The sequence below is a fragment of the Eucyclogobius newberryi genome, unplaced genomic scaffold (genome assembly GCF_026437365.1).
Source record: "Eucyclogobius newberryi isolate DKJ021-1_F unplaced genomic scaffold, fEucNew1.0.hap1 SCAF_4, whole genome shotgun sequence".
In the NCBI taxonomy this organism is placed as follows: domain Eukaryota; kingdom Metazoa; phylum Chordata; class Actinopteri; order Gobiiformes; family Gobiidae; genus Eucyclogobius; species Eucyclogobius newberryi.
In genome coordinates, this window is record NW_027316056.1 from 11,694,701 (window position 1) to 11,710,115 (window position 15,415).

Genomic DNA, 15,415 nt, shown 5'->3' on the forward strand with positions numbered 1-15,415 from the left:
CTTCTGGCATAATCTTTGCGATTGATTAACTGTTAATACAAATCCCTTGGTAAAATTGGAAATTCAGTACACATGTCCAAAAAGTTTCTAATACTTAAAGTTAGTAAAACTCCAGTCCTCGGATGAACCATGCACACACATTTTTTTAAAACTCACATTTTCAGCAAACAATTAATGAAGCCATTATTCAAATTTTGAGAGTTGTTTCCTCGTTTTCCTAATGGCCATTGTCATTATGGAAAATGTTTTAAAAAGCAAGCTTTTAAAGGCACTGAAATGCCAATGATGTTACCATGGGCAACTAATTATGGTTTAAATGTGAATCATCCCTCAATACAGAACATGCACATAAAAGGATCAACACTCTACGGAAAATGTAACTACCAAAAGAAAAAGGAATTTTTCTAACTCTAGACTTATCTAAGAGAAATACAAGTTTTCTCGTTAACAATGTGACTGTAAGAAAAACTTGATGTAATTACTAGAGGTGTACCGATATGGACATGTCAGGCCAACACTGATACTGATGATATTGGAAACGCTAGGGAAATATTGCTGTATTTTAAATGACTTAATTACGTTAATAGTTTCCACTTTTTCCACTTCAAAATCACCTCACCTCATTTATTCAGTGACAAAAGAAAGAACATATTGGTTGAGTAATTTGAATAATTTCTGAACATTTCTGAGATTACTCGAGCTATAGATTAATATGTGGAGCATGGTGTGGGGGAAACGTTTTCTTTCTCCCAAGATATTTCCTGGTGGATTTTATTCAACCCATTGACCCCCCCAAAAAATCAATATAACAAGCAACTTTGGCATTGTGATATTTGGATCTTTGGATATTTATACAACTTGTCGGACCTCTTCGCACTTCATCATGTCTTCATATCAGTATTTTGCATTATATAGCGATTAGCGCTTTCACTTCACAGCAAGAAGGTCCTATGTTCGACCCTCTGGGGGGCGTGGGGCCTTTCTGTGTGGGGTTTGCATGTTCTTCCTGTGTCTGTGTAGGTTTCCTCCGGGTTCTCCGCTTTCCCCTACATGTAAAATAGCATTCCGGTGTGATTGTGAGAATGAATGAGGAACAACAGATGGAAATTAGGCCATGGCTATAATCCAGCGTGTTTACAGCATGTATTTCATTTATGTTCATAAACACGCCACCAAAAATGTAATACATAAATAATGGTTTCATTAGTGAGCGTTCCCTCAGATGCCTGTCATTGTTTTTACTAATAACAATTTCCACTTCAACATACCAGGAAGTAGTGGGCGATTTATTGAAAAATTGATAAAATTGCATATTTTGCTTTTAAGATATGAATAAATTGAATATTAAGTGTATTGTTTATATTTAGAGCTTTTAAAAAGACTGCAAAATAAAAAATATTAAGAATAAATCATATTGAAAATTACCATTGTTGTACCATTACCAGAGAGTGTCCTATTTCTGCACTTTTTTGGTCGTTGTTTAAGACACTTAAACCTTGAAAACATGTACAGACACTGTTATTTCAGCTCTGACCGCAATAACTCGTGATGAGATACATCTGAGGAAGCACAAATAACAACAGCATTTTGACTGGCTGAACATCCACGCGTTTGGTTCAATTACTTTCCTGCAGCTTTAAGACGCCGGTCCCACTTGTCTGTTCGCAAATGTGCACGAACCCAGTCGCTCCAAAGACATCTGCCTCCAAATGAAAAGGCTCCTGGAAGAGTCCACGTAACCTGTTCAGGGGGCGAACATCACCCCGGAGCGAGAGCGACTTTGTCAACTCAACTCTGCCATCGCCATTCATCAAGAGGAAGAGTAATCCAGCTTATACCTATTACACATAAGACAATAATATGGCACCGCAATGTCATTAAGGCCCATCAGGGAGGGGGCGAAGGGCTGATGAAGAGACGGGACAGAATGAGATTGGATTTGAACCGGCGCTGCCTTCGTTCCTAGGGGCCACGCACTCCCATGAATAGGTGCCTGCCGCATGATGATGAGACATTTAGTTCGCCTACTGCTCAGATTTATGGGCTGCAAGGCGTGTTACGATCATTAGGGGGATTGTGCAAAAGGGAAATGGGGCTGGGACTATATGAGCTTCAGAGGAGTTCGAAATTACACCCGCTCTTCTATTTTTTGTACTCATTTTCTGGTAACTCAGCACTTTTGAGCTATAAATCTTTGATCCTCCTCCTTCCTTATTTGCACAACGGTGTTTTATAATGGAAGACTCCCTGTAATTTCACACTCCAATTAGTAAATTACCAATGCTGTCCTCAAATGAAGTCTTGGGCAAAACAAACAGGTCACATCCCCAGGGAACATGGGGGAAATAAATAGAAAATACAAGCGTTATAAGTTGGTGTGTTTGCTGTGTGTGTTGTGATTAGCCTAAATCAACAACAATGATAGTAAAAGCAATTTAATTAAACAATACTATAATGATTATTGCTTTTTTTACGATGCCTCCAAGAAACTAAAGTCAATAAGATGTGTCTCTGTGACGCTGTACAAACCTCAGCTAAATCTCACCTGTGCTGAAAGACTGGAAATGAAAGGGGATTTGGGAGCAAGATGAATAATTAATCTTGCATATTACATATAAAAGAATATTTGCATCTGTTCTGCACTGTTTTCCAAAAGTGTTTGTGCATCGTGATGACACCCCAGAGAAAAGCAAATGTTTTTATTTTAATAAACCAATGCTTATTAAGTGTATGTGCGTGTGTTTTATTAATATTACCTTTTATTTTTATTTTTTATTTTTTTTTGTCATGGTTGTGGTTTTTGTTGTTACAATTAGAATTAAGACTTGAGGGACTATGCTTTCCTGGGAATTCTGGGGAGCAAAAAATGCATAGGCTGAGAAGGCGTGAATGTGGAGTAGGGAATGTAGATGAGTAGACTATGCCATAACAAATCTTGAAATATTTGAACATACTTTCATGAGACAACATTCACTCTCACATTCATTCACTAGGGACAATTTACAGTTTTTTCCCCCAATTTTGCCAAATTCAAGGCAAAAAGAAAACCGGAGAACCCACAGTAACACAGGACTCCAACAGACAACATCCAGAAAGATCATATTATGTTTGTCTGGCCCGGGAATCAAACCCATGATCTCCTTCTTGGGGCTTTAACAACAGTACAAACAATGCATAATGTGTGCCCTCTAAAGTAGGTGTCCCCGACCGCTGGGCCGGGGCCCAAAACCGGGCCGCGGGTCATCTGGTACTGGCCTATCCTATGTTTTACTATGTTTTATTATTTTTGTTTTATAGTCTGTTGCTGTGTCTTTGTCCCTATATTCTGTGTTTTACCATGAAAATATAGAGCCAATTAATCTGATAAACAGCAAACATAAGTAAAAAGCTATTTTAAAAGTTTTAGAAGTTTTTGTAAGCATTTTACACTTACAGAGTCTTACTGACCCTTTTCAACCGGCCCCTGAAAAAAAAACTTGTGATTGGACCGGTCCTTGCAAGATATACCCAGGTATATTTTTGACAAGGCTACAATGTGATATTAGTTTAGAATTTGTGTTGATTAAAAAAAAAAAAAGCTAGCCAAAATAATAATAATCTTTTTGTTGATTGGGCCACTCTGATTATGTTTTTTGCTTTAAACTGGGTCACCGTTTAACTTGCTCTTGTAAAGCTGTCTGATATCAGTGTCGGCTCCTTCTCTAAAAAGCAGAAGACAAAATTCGACTCACTGCGACTTCACAAATTGAAAAGAAACACAGCAAGTGAGCCATCAATCACGTCTGCCAATCAATGCCCACCCACTCGTCATGTTAGATCCTGCACAAAGCCTCAGCTCTCATTAAATATATGCTAATTTGACGCTACATGCTGCACAATTATTGGCCCCAGAAATGAGAGCTGATCCTGCTGTTAGATATGCAATAATCGCATAATGGTGTCGAGAACAACTGGTGGCGGCCGCATCCACACACTGTACAACATACTGTAAGTAATACATTTGATGCTTCTATTATTTTTACGCTGAGGTGGGATCAAAGTTACACAGTTAACATTATATCACGCAAATTAGTGGTCCAAGAAATGACTCAAGCAAACGCATTTGGGAAACTAGTAATTGTACACTGTTTATAATGTATAAAGTTGTATACAATTAGAGGAGCAAAACGCTAAATAATATCAGAAATCTGGTAAACATCACACATCAATCAATATTGTCATTAAAAAGCATTAATATATACTTGCTTACAAAGGGAAGATTAACTAATATTGTTTTTGTCAAACTTTTTTTTTTTCTAAATGAGAAAGTTACTCAAATATAATGTAACTGAGTACTTTAGATATTACATTATATTAGAAAAAAAAAAAAAAAAGAGCAAATACGTAAGCAAATCTGCAAATTGTTGTTTGGCTGCTTCACATTCACCCAACCAGCAATCATGCGCCCACATCACTGGTCAGAGCCATTATTGTCCTGCTCTACATTTCTGTAGCCGGTAGCCGCTAATCTTAGCATTCCAGTAACTCCGGTAACCCAGAATAAAACCCACAACCTCTTTTAGTTCTCTGCCATTATGCACCGATTGACACTGTACCCATTAATATTCATTTCCTTTTGCCTTTGAGCTCCTGCCAACAGTTACACAAAACAATTATTCCCTTTGTTATATTCATAATTGTCCCTAAACACTCTCGGTTACTACAAAGACGAGAGCAGTGAACGATAGGGATTGTCACCACACCCCAATCCAAACATAAATAAATGCAGAGTTAAAGCATTTTCCCTTGTCTCTACCTCTGTGCCGCTGTGATGAAAGGCAGTGGGATTGTTTCTAAAGCATAATTTTAACGTCATGTGTCATATTGCAGATCGGTGATGACATTGGGCACATTGTGGCAGGGAATGCGCCGCAGGCCTGTTTGGAAACTGATAAACAAAATGGCAAACAGATCCACTGATATCTATTCATCTGCTGTGTCGCTAATCCAAGATGTCAGCTGAAATGAAGAGGTGCAAAGAAACTGGAGGAACGTATTAATTCAATTAATCCAAATCCAGTTTGATACATAATGTGTCTTGCTTGTCAGTTATCTGTTAGTTAATTTCATTTTTTTTTTTTTTTTTACCATGTCTTTACCAAAATGCACGGTGTCGCATCTATAACATGTTCTCGCTTTTATCTCCATGTGGCAGTATTTATTGTATGTAGGAAGAAAAAGGTATACACAGTGTGGTGGAAATATTTAAGGTTTGACTTTACATAGTCATAAGCTGACATTACATACGTTATAAAGTGTGTTACAGACTAAACATCCATTGCACAAGAGGCTTAAACAACACAGAAGATACGCAAATTAAGGACCATAGGACGTCGTGCGTCTTCATCTTAAAGCTATAAACCATTATTTTGAAGACAGTGAGTGGGAGAGTGAACTGTCTGTAATGTCATATCTATGTGTTGACCCTGCGACGAGTTGGCCACTGTCCAGGGTGTACCCCGCCTAAGGCCCGAAGTCACTGGGATAGGCTCCAGTCACTTGTGACCCCGAAAGGGAACAAGCGGTAGAAAATGGATGGATGGAGGACAGGTGAGTAATGGGGGGAGCAGCAAAACTGTCTCCAGCTGATTTCTTTCATCAGGCAACTTTACATATCCCTATAAACAATCTTTATATAACGTTCTATACCAATGTTGTACTATACATTATTTTAAGTTCTAAAACAAGAGATGCCAAAGCAAGTTTACCAAAGAATTTAAAGACCAACAACAATACAGTGATTGGACAAACTCAGTATTTCTACTAAAGACCTCATTCCCAGACTGCTAAATATGGGAACTGGCAAAGGATGTGCTCCTCTCTGGTTTAAGTGAAAAAACATAGCCATGTCAAAAGATCAGAGCGAGTGAAAAATGTGTTCAATCCAAAGTTCTTTTCAAGTCTTACCGCCAGACTGTAGATTTCCATTTGACTTGGGGCTAAGATTACACAGAGAATACTAAAAAGCTGAACACAGAAAAGGCCATGCCACAATAACAACAAACCCTTTTACAAAAGCCCTCCTTCAGAATTACACAAGGCATGCAGCTGAAGTTGGCAGCTTTGAGGGGTAAAGTGCCTTGGAAATGGCACTTCTTCTTTATGCATTCACGATTACTAGAGTTTTTGTTGTGATACGTTCTTTAGTAGAAAAAGCTTCAGTTGTAGTCATCTGGACTCAGTTAGAAAAAATAGACGTTTCGACTCTCATCCAAGAGTCATTGTCAATAAAAGAATTTTTCTAACTGAGTCCAGATGACTACAACTGAAGCTTTTTCTACTATGGAACACGCCTGGACGAATGAGTGATTACACCGACGTGATACATTCTTGTCATAAAGCTGGTGTTTCATCTGTTGCCTTTACATTGTACATTTTTACATTTAAGGATGTGAATTATTATTATTATATTATTTTTTTTACATTTGGCTCGAACATAGAGGTGTGTTAACTCTCCAGTTTTAAAAAGCAGTGCTACAAACTATAAATAAACAATTGTGAGGCCATTTTGTTTAATATAAATGATAAATTATCCTCAAAATATCATCATCTTGTTCTTGCTGAAATATCTCGTGTCTCGTCTTGTCTTCTGGGACAGCACTTTATACTGTATAGTTTACATTATACAGTGTATATGAGTACAAAACGTGCACAGCAGGTAAAATCCTCCAGCTAAAGTGGTCCTGTAATGACTTTGATTCCACTCCCAAACTGCAGTGCACTAATAACCAAGAAACCATGTGAAAATTTGCAAAGAAGACTATGCTGTTAATTATTTTTGTCCCAAAAAAATAGACTAAAAAGTTGTTTTCAAGCCGCCCAGAAAGGATGCGTTGTTGACTTGTGAACATTGACCATTTTACACAAATCAACATACTATAACTATAAAAGTGCTGATCAGATTAGCACTTCCATTGTGTGAAAGAGTTTAGACATTGGGTTGATAAAATTCATAAAAATGAGACTGATATGAATATAATAGACAACAAACAATATTGTATGGTCAATTATTACACATCAGAAACCCAAGCCATTATAAAGAGAATGTTCAAATTAGTCTTGTTCCCTGACAATGGTATTTTACAGACATGTCCTTGTTCCTGGTCCTGTTTGTCGATTGTACGGTTATATGAGGGAAATTTTACCGCTGTCTTCAAAATAATTGCCGCTCGGTGATCAAATACAGTGTTGAAGTTGTCTATGTGGCCAAATATAGACACTATTTCTCCTTCCCTCCTATTGGTTAGCCTCCGTCATGCTGTGTTTGAGTTACAGGTTGATTAAACAAATCAAAATTATAAACAATTTTTAAAAGACCCAAGGAAGATTGGCGTGTCCTCAGATAAAGCTAATGAGGATTAAGAAATAAGACGAATGCACAAGTAAACAGTGAAGTGTGAAAAAGCAGATCGTTGTTGTTACCTCACAGAGACAATAACAACGTGCAATCCTAATTCTACAACATTTCATCATCCATCCCTAATTCGAGTTCTATTCAAATACATCAAATAGTTTGCAATACCGACGGTGGTTTTGGCGTCAGAGAGAAAGGTTTGGGTTCTGGACTTGGCAGCACACCTCCATCTGCTGTTTTGACAAAGAACTGACAAGTTGCATCAGTTCTTCACCAGAATGTGCCCTCCCATCTGTTCCCAGCATGTCTCTGTGTGCGTCTGTGTGTCATAAAGCCAGCCCAGACTCACTGTATCCATAATTTAACTTTGATTCAGAAGATACAACAAAACCACTATCAAACAGTGCTTCATGCTGGATCCAAGGCACTTTTGGCTCAAAGTCCCGTCTCTGAAATATATGTGGTTTGTTCAAGTTTAAACAACAGAGACAAACACTAAACAATATTTAGAAATAACAGCGACTCTTACAGCTAAAGAAGGTTTGAGTCTGTTAAATTAAAACAAAAACAGTTGATTACTAGATCATCAAGTTAAAGAGTCTGAACCTGATATTTTTGCATGTAATAATAGATCTTCTCTGCCACAGACAGATGCGGTCACAGCGCAGACTGAGAAAGAATGCGTTTGCACGGCTTTATTTATCATGTGTTGTCCAGAATAATGAGTGGAATAATCTTCTCCATGCTGAGGAGAAGTTTCTGTTTAAATGTGATAATCTCTCTCCTGATTATCAGCTCCTGATTCAAACACTTCCTGATTATCAGATCCTGATTCCTCAGACTCTTCACTTCAGCTCCTCTCCACGAGTGTCATCTTTTCCTCATGTCTCCAGACTTTGTGTAGAACTTATAGAAGAGTCTCAGTGTGGGATAAGCTAATATCTATATAAGTGGAAGTTTTATAAATACCAAGAATGGCACAGAGGGCTCTGCGGAGTGCTCAAGCCAGCTTTATAAATGAGGCCGCTGACCTGTATCTTGGCCTCGTGCTTCGCCTGCTTGTCTCCATGGATATAGATATGTTTGATTCCATACAAAGGGACTTTACAGAAAAAGCTATAACATCTACAGTATACGGAGACAAGCAGATGGCAGAACCTCCACCAGACAAAGTTACATATTCCCACTTAAATGAGCCCACGGGAGATAAAAATAACTGTCACAAATACACTCATTGACTCACCAGCATATGAACAGTTCAAAAGCACTTATCTATTTTTGCCAATTAACTCCTCATACATCGACACCAGACTTCTGTGAAATATCTTGCCCAAGGGAAAATAAGTTAAAGAATCAGACAAATTTGGAATTAAGTTGGCCAACTACAAAATATTCCCTCAGTCTGTTAACACACATTTCAAAACATGTGAGGATATGATTTCCGCGCGGCCACCTCCCACATAGTCTTATAATGATGTTTGTGTGTTACTTTAAACAACTGTGTGTCCCCACAAGCTCATTTTATTTAATCTCACCACCAAATCCAGGCGTGACACTGTCTTCGAAGAACAGCACCGCGGACAGCTCCCTATGTGACAATTTACACTTGATATATTATTATTACTCTTTCCTCCAAGCCATTTATCACCAAGCTAATAATATTAATCTGGATTGCCTTCCCAAGTCTGTTCCATTGGAGGGCTATGTTGAAATCCTCACATGTATTGAAGATCAGTGTGATAACTGTTGAGACACTGGCTTCCTCAAGCTAAAACGGTTTGCCAGCCCCCAAATTAAATGGTTGTCTACACAGGAGGTGCTTGAAGTACAATCTTGCCAGTATAATATAATTACTGAGCGGCATCACGACTCCAGGTGGAAGTCTGTTTATGTGGTGAGGACGAGGGTGGGAAAGCCTTGGTAGTAAACTCACAGTAAATACTCACCAGCGCGCATTTTGGGAATTTGCAGGTGTAAAAATTAAGAGTTGAGATTGAATGTGTCAATGAGGCTGTAGCAGGTCAGTATAGGGTATTACAATAAGCAGGAAGAATTCAGGGACAAATGATGCCTTATTTGTATGGTGATTGGCCTTTACTTTACTTAGATGAATCACGTTTTAGAAAGTAATTGAAAGTATTGAAAACCAAATTGAAGGCAGAAATGCTCAGAATGAGTCTGACAATGATTTAGTGACTTAAAAACAACACAGGAGACTTCTGGTTCTCTACCTAAGACATCACAAATCTGTGAAAAGTGTTTTTGTGAGGTTCAGAGAAAAAGCAGAGAAGACAACCTGTAAACCAAATGAATGAAACAAGCATGAAAGAAGCGACAAGACCAGGTAAGTTTTTGATGAGAAAACAATGGTTAAAAACTATAAGAAAAAGTCAATTTGACATCATATGAGTCCGTTAAAGAATATTTGACTCATCCTTAACCAAAAGATCGGTGGCTTAATACCAGCTCTGACCAGTGTGTATTGTTGTTTGGTCCTTTTCCAAGGCACCTATCTTGCCCAAGAATTAATGTGAGTAGTTTTTGGCTTCAAGGTTTGTATACGTTTTGTTTATTTCTTTTCTATTGGATTCCCATTATATATTTACGACTCCATTAGACTAACAAACTGCAGTATCTATTTGCAGCTTTAGGCAATGGCAATATATTTTAAGGTTCCTTGTTTGAACCGGGGAGATCGCAGGCAAACCAAACTGTGAAACAACACAGTATTCCTAAGTGCCCCCTTGAAGTCAACAAACACTTTGCATTCATTTCATATTCATGATATTTACTGACTTCTCAGAAGTCTGACTTTGATTGGCTTATTTATGTTTCTCTTTTATAATCTAAAATTGGCCATGTCACGCTCCTGGATTGGCTTCACACTAAATAACAACCTGTGACAGCACCAAAGTTTTGTACTTTTCAACTATGAAGAACTGAAAATGATGCTGGTTTGGAATTGGAAACTTCCCATTTCCTCCACCTTACCATCACCAACAGTGATATGAGACCTAGGGAATATATTTCCAAATAAAATGTATAATTCTCTCCTTTTAACTGACATAAAAGTTTTCCACTTTCAGTATATCGCCAGGCCACTCCAGACAGACTCGACTTTGCACACAGACTATTTATCATCTCCAAATCACTAATCTCCCTCTTCAACTTGACAGCACATGCAAACAATACTCCTCCATGCTTGATTATTGTCTATTCATCTCAATTTCCCAGCAGTAACTGAGGAATTTTGTCATTCAACAATAGCAAACTAACCATAACCCAATTTACAAAGAGACTAATTGCTAAATGAAGCTTCTCTAATCTTCATTAATAATGGACGCAGTGTAATTGCCTCCACAAAGACAATAGTAATTAATGCAGTGGATATGAACTGGAGAATGCGTTTAGACTATCGGGGGTCATTGGGTCTCACATGGAAATAGATGGGTGTAAAACAAGTGGTGATTAGCAATGCACTTGTCTGAGCTGCAGTTGGTTGAAGAGTTAATCACTGCAAAGCCCATTAAAGAGTCACGGCCTTGTCCCTCAAATTTACTGAGCCAGAGATCTAATATTCACTGTCCCAATGAGGAATAAACTATTTATAGAGTGGAACAATCACAGGGGCAAATTAAAATCTATTTCCGACATTAAAGACGTTCATTTGGGTGTAATCATTGTGTTCTGGAGGTCAAGGAGAGTGTGGTGTCCCTGGATGTGAGGAAGAGTATAAGGCAACTGTGGAGACAACTACTGGGACCCATAGGAACGCCGTATCTGTGGATAATTAATCCATAATATTGCAGTTGCACAGGAATGTCTAGATACAGTGTTAAGGGATTTATTACAAGGTTAAAAGTTGTGTGAAAGTCATGGTGATTTACTTTGTCCCGAAGATTGCAGATGCCACTAAACTAATGGCTCTTTCACTCGCACACAAAATGAATTCTGCATGTAAGTAAAAACCACATTTAGGTCACATTCACGAAACACATTTACCCAAAGAAACTCCTGAAGTGGATATTAACACTCACATAACCCTTGGTCTAACATACCTGCAGAAGCGGGCACAGGTTGTTTTGTTTCCTCGAGTAAAGCATTTGTTCTTTTCAGTGTAGCACGTTGGAGAAGGTAGAGGCAGCAGCTTTTTGCCTGGTAAAGGTATTTTTAGAATGATCAATACCCTTTGAAAGTTTGAACACGACAAAAGTATGCACAGTTTTGCCAAGCCAACCATGGCGCCGGAGAGTGCGCCCTCTGCAGGAAGAGAGAAGATAGGTAGCTCCCGTGATCAGGAAACCAACACCCAGATGACGGAAACAGAGCTTATCTCACATTTGCTTTATTTATGTGAACGTTAAACTGCATTTTACCCCCATTGGACAACACGGGGACTAATCACTGTGCACCTATATATTTTTCAAGTGGATTTTCTCTTTCTTCACCCGCAGGTACTATTTTAATCCCATCTGAAAAATATTGTGTAAAGAATAAGTCCTCAGTCTTAAACCTGTGTTAATGAAACTGTTTCCAGACACACTGTCCTGTCTGTCTTCTTTTTTTATGGAGCACGATTCCCACGTTTATTGGACATGTGTAACTTGCCAGTTCCTTGTTCTTTCTCATCGGCCTGCTTACATAACTGTCTGGGTTGGCAGCAGCAGCAGCAGCAGCAGAAGCGTTGGCCTTATTCAAAGACTCGGTACTGCATCCGTGATTGTCTCCACACAGGCCTCACAGACAGAAGATAAGAGCGGAAAGGTCACTGGCGCTTCTCCATTTAAAAACACCTTCATTTAGTCAACAAGGCCTGACTTGAATATCAATCTGATTGCAGGCATAAAAGACAATCAGGACCAATAATCACACTGTAGGTCTTGAAAGCTGTGAGTGTTGCAGTTACACAGTTATAGTTGTGTTTCTAGTCATTGCCAAACATCTTGTACATTTTATCAAAAAGTTGTTATCTATTCATTCTTATTTAGTATGCTAACAATGCTCTATGAAACATGATGTAACCTTTGAAACGTTTCAACATGTTCGACAACATGGGGTTAAACATCTCTGTCTCCATGGAGACTGAACACAGGTCAAATCTGTGGCGGCAAACCACAAAGTAACACGTGTTTTTTGCAATATTTCAGATATAAAACATCTTTAATTGAATGATTAAATGATAGTTATGTTTAATGCAAGGAACATTTCAGGCAAGGCAATAGAATTTCAATGGAGACCACTAGAAAAGTTACGTAGTGCACCTTTAATATCACGTAAACTGTAATCCATCGTTAAGGGGTTTTACGGCATTTGACAGCAGTTCTGATGATATAACACTTGTATCTTAGTCTAGGATACTTTCTCTTTCCTTCTATAGTCTAAGATCTAAATAGGTCAATACCTCCTCTGCTCAAGCCAAACTCATACAGAGCCGTGCAATCAGGTTTACTTTCTGACGCATCGGAAACAGAAGAACTATTATGTCATGTATCATTTATTCATTCTCTCACCTAAATTAAACGACAATTCATTTTGTCCGACAGGATACACAGGTCACAGGATGGTGCAGTGACGTGTCTTGCAGGCTTCTTACATTCTGCCAAATATAGTGGACAGAATGAACCTGTACCAAAGACTAAAAGTTCTCTCACCTCAGATTAACCGTTTGTGCCTCGCTCATTGATTCAGTCACGTTTGCCTTTCTTTTTTCCTTGTAAGCAGCAATATTTGTTTGATTCAGACAGACAATGCATATCCCTGATTGGCTATTCCACCTGTCAATCACACTCATCTGAACTCACGTCTGGAGAAGGCTGTATTCTTGGCTGACAGGACCAGTCCACCTCCAGATCCAGGCCTGAACCAGGATCTTACAGACAGTTCCTTCCATATGACAGTACCAAGCTGTTTCTGTTTAGAAGTTGGGACAGCCTCATTTTGTAATAATAACATGCTATTTCTGGCATCACTATCCACTTTAGAGGGAAAATACAAAATGATGCCAAAGACCCGGCCTGTTTTACTGACACATATTTGGATGTCTGACTAAATACTGCACTTGCGATATCCTTGGGGCCGCTCTTAAGCTCGGCTAGACACCGATTTACAGCTGATTAAATCCACAGTGACCCAATCTGTAGACTATTAGGCTCTTACAAGCTGAAAATGAGCATATTAAAGAAGAAGTGTCCAGGCTGTTGGGAAAGAGCAGGCCAAAGCAAGCCCGGCCGATGTTTAAATCCTGTTGAACTCATTACAGAGGCACAGAGCTAATCATGACAAGACTTCAGCAGCAACAAATGAGCTCATGAAGGCGGTGATCCAGTGTATGTTTACAAGTCTGCCCGTATGTGTTTATATCATGAATGAATTGATTATTTGGTGTTAAACCAGTGTAACTAATAATAGTAATGCAGTGCTTTCTAAGATTTCAATTCCACGCAGTTTTTCATTTTCCAACTACACTCATAGACACTGTTAGTGGTTAGATATCTGTTATATCTTTGTATTGACTAAAAGCACATAAAAGATAAACAAAAAAGAAACAACAAATCCAACTACTATTGCAGCTGACAACTTTTACAGCTTGATCACGTCTCAGCTGTAATGTGGCTTGCACCGAAAAGATGCCAATCGTATTTGATTTTCATTTACTGTTGTCACGATACTACAATTTCAACACTGAGGAAAAGGCTCGATACTCGATATTGATTTTGATACCACAATGACAAAAACACTTTTTTTTAAGACAGAATAACTAAATAATAGTAATTTCTATTGTAGAAAAAGATTCAATTGTGGTCATTTGGACTCTGTTTTCTAGGAAAAAAAGAAACGTTACAACGAGTCATTCTTAATCTGCAAATAAGACCGGGAACTCAGATATTTATTATACTCTGAGTAGGCCCCGCTCACAGATTACATGGGTGCGCAAAACTAACGCCTTACATTCCTTATTACTCTAAAAAAGTAATGGGAGTACTCTAACGCGTCACCAGCTAACGTGTTACCCCAAACTCTAACTAGTGTGCAGTTTTTAAAAGAAACATTATTTTCAGTTCAGTTTAGGTTGTAAAGCATGATATGCATGTTTAAGGCCAATAATAGTTAACAATAGTGCATAATTTGCATCCTTTAATAGTGATTATATATCTAAAACGTTGTGCTTTGAAAATGTTTTTGAAACAATGTTGTTGAAAATTCAGATAAAAGCCTGTGTTTCTTTGTTGTTATGAAGTGATTATAAATTAGCATTATGAAGTTTGTACTTGTAAAGGTATCACAAAGAGAGCTATAATAAAAAGTTGTAGTTGCAGCATATCAAAGTCTAGACATAGTATACAATAAGCAAAAATGGCCAGCTCATAATAGCTTCTCTCCGACCTTCAAATTCATTCTTTCAACACTGGATTATGAAACATCTTGACCATAAAGAAAATTACATTTGAGTCAGACAATGACCACAAAGACATCAACCCTTCGCATTGTGTTTGAAAAGGGAAAAAGATAAACCCAGCCGCAAACGTCATCAAAGGGGAAATGACTCATCCTGGAAAATGACTGTAGATTTGACGAATAATGAAAATATGATAACACAAGGCTTCAAAGGGAGCGTGAAAAAATGATAGGAAGATCAGACGTTTTAACATAGTTAGGCCCACATCTTTGAGGAGGGGGACATTTACAAACCATAACCATTATTGATGATACAAGATTACATTTTTCTTTCCCATAAGGTGAAAAACAAGGAACAGGTGAACTATCTCCATGGAATGCAAATGACAGCACTAGGACAGTTTACAGATCAAGAATGTATAAAAGAATACTGGAATTCTGATTAAAAGAGTACGTGGGGACAAAATCCAAACTTCACGTATGTAGAAAATGTCCAGTTTCTCTTTAAGTAAAATAATGAGCCAGCACATCGCGTTCCCATGGACTTTTCGAAATGACAAAACATTAATATGAATCCAAAACATCCATGTAATTCCCCACACAAGCAGTGGTGATTAAATGAGTAAT

General features: G+C 38.2%; 1 protein-coding gene across 1 annotated transcript in view; it reads right to left on the reverse strand.

Annotated features, from left to right (window-relative positions):
- sorcs3a (sortilin related VPS10 domain containing receptor 3a) overlaps positions 1–15,415 on the reverse strand; it is a 309,709-nt gene that overhangs the window by 106,723 nt on the left and 187,571 nt on the right. The window lies entirely within an intron of this gene.